Source organism: Megalopta genalis, unplaced genomic scaffold (assembly GCF_051020955.1).
Source record: "Megalopta genalis isolate 19385.01 unplaced genomic scaffold, iyMegGena1_principal scaffold0023, whole genome shotgun sequence".
NCBI lineage: Eukaryota > Metazoa > Arthropoda > Insecta > Hymenoptera > Halictidae > Megalopta > Megalopta genalis.
In genome coordinates, this window is record NW_027476093.1 from 404,421 (window position 1) to 413,847 (window position 9,427).

The following is a 9,427-nucleotide window of genomic DNA, read 5'->3' on the forward strand; positions in this document are numbered from 1 at the left end:
AAAATATAGGTTCTTTTCGTACTATTTCCTCGATGAGATACTATCGCAGCAGTTTTTTCTCAGATTTTTCGTCCGGCTGCGTCATTGTCGAAAATAATGAAAACCGAAGGACCTAGCCGATCAAGGTGGTCGAAATTGTCCTTAGAGGTTTTTACCGTGAAAAAAACGGACCAATCATCGAATAAATTTTTATCGCGTTCGCTTCCTCCCCCGAATTACGCGGACATTTTCTCGATAATATTTTACTGCGAGCGACGACATTTCGTGGAACACTTTTTCATGCAAATGAATACCCGGAATATAAAAAACGACGGTGTAGGAGGAGCAACGTGCCGGTACGTGACTCGCATGCAACGAGCAAATACGCGCTTCGATGGATCGGGTCTCGACCATTTTCCCACGTACGTTGGAAAAACAGCTTCTGCCAAGTTTTCGGGGTTCCTGAACCGACGAGGTGTGCGCTGCCAGGGAGATTCGGCCGGCTATCGGCCATCGATCGCTGATCCAAAACCGACGGCGAAGTTTCGCCGTGCCGGACGGTTAGATATAAAGAGGCAGGCACGGTCTCGCTCGTAAGATAGTCACCGACCGGTGCTAACGAGATAAATTTAGTTCGCCGCTTTTGCTCCCACGGAAACGCCGAGCGGCCGAGTTGGGCCGCTTACCCGTTTACCTCCTGGCACGTGCGCCGCCCTTCTTCTCTCGACAGAGGCCTGTTGGCCCTCTCCGCTTCCCCTTCCCGACCCCGCGACACCGAACCAGACGATGACCCGGAGAAACCGAATAATGTCTCTCTAATTGACGCTCGGATTGGCGTGCGTTTCAAATAAATCTGTCGTAAATACTGTATATATATTATTGTATATGACTGAATTATTTTCTAATTTCATTAACGTAATCTTCGGACGTCCCTCTTGATACAGACATTAAATTGTTTTAAACATTTCGGATTAATGCACACGTTTCATGATCTAAAAATAAGAAAAGTTAATCGTTCGAATACTGAGCGTCAATTAGGGAGACATTAGGTTTTTCGGTTTTCATTTTTTTTTTCGACAATGGCGCAGGCGGACGAAAAATCTAGGAAAAATTCAGCGCACTGCTTGCGATAGTATCTCATCGAGGAATTAGTATGAAAAGAACCTATATTTTTGTTTTCGAGAAATCTTCAATTTCCAATCTTTTCTTTGATTTTCCATTTTTTATAACAACAGCTTGCAACCGAAAAATCTGAAAAAATTCTATTATACGCGGCTCGATGTCTAAAATAAGCCACATTCTTTTCGAAATTTTAGAAAGCCTCCGAAGGGGGGAAATGGGCGGAAAAGAGCGCGCAATCGGATACGAAAACGAATAACCGTATTGACGAATAATCGAATAATCACTGTCTCGTTGTAGCTAACGGTTTGACCAGGTTTCGCTTATGCAACTGAACCATTCGTTTGCCTAAAAAATTTTCGGCAAACTGTACCGTCCTCTTTCTGTTGCGATTGTCACAGGTTCGTCGAGCTTTTACTAATTCAGTCATTCTCTTGCCTCGGAAATGATTCTGAGTTTCGTCGCTCCCGTCAGATGCAAAAGTAACTTTTGTGACAACGAACAGCTGGGCTCTTAAATTGACGTCGTTCTTAACGGTGTCTCGAAGTTACAGTTTCCTTGACGAAGATAACTAGACCGCAAATCTTTTAAGTGGATTTTCAGGCAAAGTATAATTGCATGAAACAAGAATCGTGATGGATACCGAGTTCTTTTCTTGGGAATAAAAGTTACGATCTAACTTACGATTCTTGAGATCTTCTGAGAATTTTCAGTATTTTGAGCTCTACCTACTCGGTAATTGATCAGAGATGCAAAAAAATTCATAGTCTAATGATAATATCCAATAGACAACGTGGCGGCACATTTATTGCGTGAATTAATAGAAATTTAGTCTACCATTGTAACTAAGGAACTGTTCTACTATCCGAAGACCTACGTGTCCCACTCATTAGTTCGAATAACAGTGATTCTACTGTCAAAATGTTCCCCTAAACATTATAAGTATGTACAGCGACTCTTATTAATATTCTTATTTCATCATGCTATACAAAAAATTGTTGCTGGTCCCGATTGTTTGTAACAGTAAACTTGGTGTTCTCGTTTTATAATATAATATTTGTCCACCAAAAATGGACAATTGCGGTTTTGTTTTTATAGTTGTTGACGATCGGTTTTCGTATACGATCGCGCGCTTTCCCGCCCATTTCCCCCCTTCGGCGGCTGTCTAAAATTTCGAAAAAATGTAACTTATTTTGGACATCAAGCTGCGTATTACAGAATTTTTTCAGATTTTTCGGTTGCAAGCTGTAGTTATAAAAAATGGAAAACCAAAAAGAAAAATCGGAAATTGAAGATTTCTCGAAAACTAAAATATAGATTCTTTTCGTACTATTTCCTCGATGAGATACTATCGCAAGCAGTGGGCTGAATTTTTCTCAAATTTTTCGTCCAACTGCGTCATCGTCGAAAAAAATGAAAACCGTAAGACCCAGCCGATCAAGATGGTCGAAATTATCCTTAGAGGTTTCTCGATGAGTATTATTATATTATTCATTTTTGTCCATTTTTCTGTACAATCTGAACGACAATTAGAGAGACATTCGGCGCTGCGGGTCGCGACAGCAGCGATCCTCGATCCATTATTAGGAGGTTGGTGCCAAGACTGCGCGTCCCCCTCTGCCGTGGTTTACGAGAACGACTCGCAGGTTGGCCGAAGGGATCACCTGATCTCAATCGACGAAAAACAAAAGCGCGCGGTTTGGGCGTGTTCGTTCGATATTCAGGCTAATGATATTCGGTTTCGCCAGGACTAGTCACGCGAGGCGGTACAAGCCGTGGGACAAAGGGATAGGCTCCGATTTCCCTCGGAACCAGTGTCGCCATCTTCGTTCCGTGGCGTCGCGTCGCGTCGCGTCGTGTCGTGTCGCGTCGTCCCGTTAATGAAACCTGTCGCGTCTCGTCTAGTCTAGATCGCCGAGAAATATTATTACCTCGCCATCAGCCGCTCTTCGCGTTGCCCTTAGTTTTATCGATTTACCGGATGCTTTTAAATTGAATCTTCGAATTTTATTGCCGGCTTCGTGGCTGCGGTTGCACACTGTGAATTCATCGGGTAAAATGGACACTTTTCTTTAAAAACAATTCTTGAAAAAAATTGTGTTCTACTTTGTTTATAAGAATGATATTATTTAAAAAATATATTGAATTATTTTTAAAAGTGCAAATTGATGCTAAAAGTGTAAGAAGTAAAAAGAAAGTGTGAGGTTATGAAGTGTACAATAAGCAAGACCATGCCTAATAATCGTCGCCTAATAAAAGTCAAGAAATGATCTTTTCCTGAATTTGATCGGCCATTATTAAAGCCATAATGATCATATATCCACTCATTTATTATCGTGCAATAATTTGTTGAAACGAAATCTAAGATTTCTTATAGTTTATTCGAACTCCTTGCGGCTTTCAAGTCTTTTTTAAATGCATGTTGGAACGATTAGGGGTGGTTTACCCCGTATCAAGGGTGACCGACGACAAGAGTAATATTCATCCATTCAGATAAACTTTACACAAATTAAAGTTTACAACAAGTTCGATATAATAATCCTTCGACTGATTTTAAGCGATTTTTCATATTCCATCTTATAAATTTTGAAGGGTGGTTTCTCCCCCTAAATATTAGATTGGGCAGATATAGAAAAAATACGTATCCCGTATTTTCTAGTGCCCTATAACAATATCCAAAAACTAACGCAATCGGAGGCGGACACGAGAAAACCTTTCCTTGTAAGTAGAAAGCGTCGTGCCATGGTCAGACGCAGTCCACTGTATTTGGTATAGTGGCACTGCGTTTGAAGAAATTAGTCTTTATAAGACGATTATTCTTAATTTCTATCAGTGTAATTTCTACTTAGAACTGTGTGTCTATTACCGAAATAAGAATCAAGCTAAATACCATAACCACGAATACGAATTAAAAAGACCTACGTAAATTTCGTTTTTTAATTATAACAATACAGTCAATACTATGAGTGAAATTACTTAAAAGATCCATCAAATTAAATAGACAATTGTGTCTTTACTAACGGAGGCGATCGTATACACTTAAATATTTTGAACACGATGACGGATCAACGAGAAACTCTAAACTGCTTTGTCCCGGTATAGCGCTTGTTGCAGAAAATAGAGCATCGCTCGGTTCACGTGCTAACGAGAAATTGCTATTTCCTCTGCTACAGGAGATAACGGTCGACAGAGAGGGAGAAAGAGAGAAAGAGAGAAAGAGGGAGAGAAGAGAGAGAATGCAGGAACGAGAAAGAGAGAGAACGAGAGAGAGAAAGCGGGAGCGACAAAGAGAGAGGGAGAATGAAGGAGAGAGAGAGAGAGAGAGAAAAAGAGAGCAAGAGAAACTGAGAGGGAATAAGAGAGAGACAGAGAGAATAAGAGAGAGAGAAAGAGTGAGAAAGAGAGAGGAAAAGAGAAAGCAATAGAGAGAGAAAAGGAAAGCAAAGGAGAGAAGGAGAGAAAATGAGAGAGAATAAGAGAGAGACAGGGAGAGCGAGAGAGAGAAAGGTAAAGAGAGAGGAAGAAAGAGTGAAAGTGGGAGAGAAGAGGAATTAAGAGAGAACGAAAGAAAGAGAGGGGAAAAGAGCGAGAGGGAAAGAGAGTAGAGAAAAAGAGGGAGAAAGGGGAGGGGGAAGGGAGAATGAGAGATCAAAAGAGAGAGAGAGAAGAGAAAACGAGGGAGCGAGAGAAATAGAGAGCGGAAGAGAGAAAGAGAGACAAAGTGGGAGAGAAGAGAGAGTGAAAGAGCGAAAGGAAGAGATGAGAAAAGAGAGAGCGAGAGAGAGAGAGAGGAAGAGAGACAAAGAGAGATAGAATGAGAGAGAAGAGAAAATGAGAGTGCAAGAGAAAGAGAAAGGGAGAGAGAAAGAGCAAAAGAAAGAGAGGAGAAAAGAGCGAGAGAGGAAGAGAAAAAAGAGAGAGAAAGAGAAAAAAGAGAGGGAGAGAGAAAGAGAGAGGGGAAGAGGGAAGAGAGTGCGAAAGAGAGAGAGGGAAAGAAGAGAGAGCGAGAGAAAGAAAGGGTTAGAGTGAAAGAAAGAGAGGGGGAAAGAGGAGGCGAGAGAGAGAGAGAGAGAGAATGCGAGAAAGAGAGAGTGAGAAAGAGAGGGTGAAAGAGAGAGGGAGGGGGTTGAAGAGAGAGCGAGAGAGAGAGGGAAAGAAAGAGAGCGGTGGGAATAGAGAGAGAGAGAGAAAGAGAGAATGAGGAAAAGCGGATAATAGAGCAACGAGAGATAGGCGCCGCCGGCCAAATTGTTCGCCGAGAGCGGATCGACTGCGCGATAATATTCTTTGCCGACGCAGGATCGGCGCGACGATGTTCGATATTGCAATTCCATTGGGTTTCCGTTTCGCCACGCTTCCGTCGACGGATTACTTTAGCCGCGAGGAAATGTCGTTTCCTTTTCTATCCGGATAGTCCGTTGCCGCGGGTCGACACCGGTTCTCGAGTTTCGAAGCGCGATATCGATCGACGTTAATCGAATGGACGTTCTTCCGGATTTGCAGGAAGCATCGCGACAGGAATCCTCGGAATCGCCGGCCGACGATTATTCGGACACTGCGTCGTAAAAATCGTGTACAACTTTCCTAAAAAAAAAACGAAGCGCCGCGAATATTTATGGCCGCGAACGGACTGCGGATCTTCCGCGATTGTGAGAACAATGGACCACGTGTGCAGTAGGGAAATAAGTAAAATCGAAAGAACCGGAGAACTGAATCGTTGGAAGTATTTCAGGACACCGTTGTAAATCTTTGTCTGCCAGTATCTTTCCGAGGTTATGGAAGTTACGCTTAACCTGTTTGCACCGAGAATTAACTTTTGTTCGACTCGTTTCACAATGGGCACCATTTTCTGCGTGGCGAGAAATTGAATATTATCACGCTCGAAGTGATTAATTAAAATCGATTTTTGCTTGTCGATCGTTTACTTTGACAAAATATTTTAAAATGTCTCGCAATCCGAAAATTGCGGGTTCCTCGGGTCATTCAAAGCAACTTTTTCCTTTACAAAAATGTTCTCCGAGGCACCGTTAACGAGTTATTAACGAAAAACATTGACCAATGAGAGGCCAGCTCGGCTGGCGCGAGGCGACCGAGCCGATGAGCGGAACCGGGCTTCGCGCGCCGGTTGACTGGGCCGCCTCGCGTCAGCCGTACTCGATTCTTAGTGGTCACTGTATAGTGACTGTATATATATACTGAGAAAGATATCAGTATTCTGAGATAACAAATACAAGTAAATCTTCTTGAAAGTTAGCATCCATATTTTTAAACGTATTAAAAAACGCAAACCCTTAAATATCTCGACTTAAAAACAAAGTGACTTATGCCACTTTCAAAATAAACGGTTCAAATGTTGCATCAATGAAATAAGATCATTTTAGAATTTTTTTAGTAAAATCAAAGTAATTTAGATTGATTTTAAATAATATAAGTGAAATGAAAATGCCTTTCCTTCTTTAACAATTTGACTAAATCTGTTGTTGTTCAGAAAGTCTATTATTCTTACCGCTGTTCGAAATTCCATATAGTCGACTCCGTTATAAATGTTTGCAATATGCAGCCACTCATTAACAACTACCTCGCATTAACATACAGGTATGATTATACCAACCTAATATTGAACTATGTGATTGCTTGCAGGCTATTCTGCGAGCTCCAGCATTAAAGCTGCCTGCCATTAAAAGCGCTTATAGTTCACAGTGCCTCGGAGAAAATTTTCGCAATGGAAAAAGTTGCTTCAAATGACCCCAGGAACCTCCCATTTCCAGATTGCGAGACATTTTCGGGACACCCTGTATATACATTCGAATACGGGTGTTTCAAAACAAAAACATAATGTTCCGTATTGTGTGCCGATTTACGGAACAGTTGGACAGTTGTTTCATAATCAATATCGTGTTTCATTTGAAATGCTCGTACCACATTAGGTAAATCGAATATGGAACGCGGGGACATGATGCGGTAACGGTGTTACCTTAATAAGTGCATAAAATAGATACACTAAATATATGTTACGTTATCCGAGACATCGATCTATCGATCAGTGGTGTAAATATTCAACAATAACACTTTTAAGTTGTATTCGCGAATCGATGATAACTTTATACCTCCTGAAAAGCGTTCCATAATAGATACTTTTATCGGATTGGCAGGACGATCTCTATAGTTATACGACGATTTGATTCAATTATGGCTTTGATTTTGTCATCGTCGACTTCGGAAGGTCGACCTGAACGTTGCTTATCTGTAAGTGAAAAATCTTCAGAACGAAATTGTTTGTCAGATTGTCAATTGTTTGTTTTTTGTCGGAACCAATTCTGACACGAGCGTTCTGTTAAGCAATCGACGTCATAAACTTCGCATATCTCTTTGGAAGCCACAGCTCTTGCCTTTATGAAAATAAAAAAGTAAGATTAGTCGAAAATGTTCATTTTTACGCTCCGTGTTAAAATCGACAGCAAACTATCGGTTGTAAACAAAACTGCACGGTATTTGTTTCTATATTAACCTAAAAGTGTCAACTACCAGAGCTGGAAACAAGAAAATTATAACCTTAACGAAAGAACGACGATGCAAACCGAAATTACTTTCTTACCAACTCAATAGAACCCTTCTGTGCAGTTTAGAAAAGAGAGGATATTGAAATACCGAATTGAAATAATAATACAACCCTAAAAAGGTTTGGCCAAACTTAGAGAGGCTTCGTCACAAATACGTGTTACCCTTCATACTCTTTGCGAGTTTCGGCCGCTTTCTTGAACTTATGAAAATAAAAGAGTAAAATGTGTCGAAAATGTTCATTTTTGCGCTCCATGTTAAAATTGACAGCAAACTATCGGTTGTAGACAAAACTGCGCGGAATTTGTTTCTATATTAACCTAAAAGTGTCAACTACCACAGCTGAAAACAAAAAAATTATAACCTTAACGAAAGAACGACAATGTAAGCATAATGCTATCTATTGGTGCAAACTGAAATTACTTTCTTGCCAACCCAATACAATGAATCAGAAATAAGATAATAATATTATCTTATATAAGATCTTTATTATTTTTATATATAAGTTAATAATATTCCACATTATAACCTTAACGAAAGAACAACAATGCAAGCATAACGTTATCTATTGGTGCAAACCGAAATTACTTTCTTGCCAACCCAATACAATGAATCAGAAATAAGATAATGATATCATCTTATATTAAGATCTTTAATATTATTTTTATATATAAGTTAATAATATTCCGCATTATAACCTTAACGAAAGAACAACAATGCAAGCATAACGCTATCGATTGGTGCAAACCGAAATTACTTTCTTGCCAACCCGATAAGATCTCCGGTCCCAAAAGATAAACAGAAAGAAGGTATTAAACGGTGATAAAGGGCGACAGCGCGAGAACTCGTGAAGAGTAATCGCGCGAGAGAATCGGGACGAAAATACATAGAAAGATGTCCGAAAGCGTAAACGACGAAGACGGTTGCCGTAACGCTATTTATTGGTGCAAACCGAAATTACTTTCTTGCCAAGCCAATGCATAGATGAACACAAGTAATTTCGATGATCATCGTGATCGTTAACTTCGAGGTTAAGATCGTTAACTCGAGATAGTCTGGAACGACTCAAAGCGTATAAATTAATTGTATAAAGCATGTCGCAATGATTCTATTATATTTGGCCAAAATACGTCGTGGTTTGGAAACTTTGTTTCGTGCGCTTCGATGGCTCAGATTTGTGCGCCATGAGAGGAAATCTGGGATTCATAGCCAAGGATTGTTCCACGAAATTGTTTAATGCTAACAAAAATGCCGATCGTTCATCAAGGACTTCTTCACGGTAACGTGATCCAATCGCTTCATTTAGAATTGCCTGTTTCATTAGAAATTCCATTAAGTGACTTTCGATAAATCCGACATGTTGTTGAATGTTTTGCTTTCAGGGGACAAATTTAAATTTATTTCGCCATTCCACAATTACACCGATGCACTTCCGCGAAGGACAAACTAAAGAAGTTCGATCAACGGTGTTAAATTGTCCTGTATCTGTTCCTATCTGCAACAGGAACAAAATTATAACCCAACTAAAACTCAATTTGGTTTTTTTGGTAACTCAATTTATCCTGCATTGGACCTAATAATTATCTTATATAAGATCTTTAATATTATTTTTATATATAAGTTAATAATATTCCGCATTATAACCTTAACAAAAGAACGACAATGCAAACGTAACGCTATCTATTGGTGCAAACCGACATTACTTTCTTGCCAAGCCAAATACCTTACGAAGCGAGGTCGCTGAAAGAATAATTGCGAAGCGCGAGCAAAG

At 40.1% G+C, this 9,427-nt stretch overlaps 1 long non-coding RNA gene across 1 annotated transcript; it reads left to right on the forward strand.

Moving 5' to 3' along the window:
- Positions 1 to 8,746: 8,746 nt before the first annotated feature.
- On the forward strand, positions 8,747 to 9,190 carry LOC117217826 (uncharacterized). The gene is made up of 2 exons (XR_004489642.2): positions 8,747 to 8,935; positions 9,039 to 9,190. It is a non-coding gene; the product is annotated as an uncharacterized LOC117217826 (long non-coding RNA).
- Positions 9,191 to 9,427: the final 237 nt, after the last annotated feature.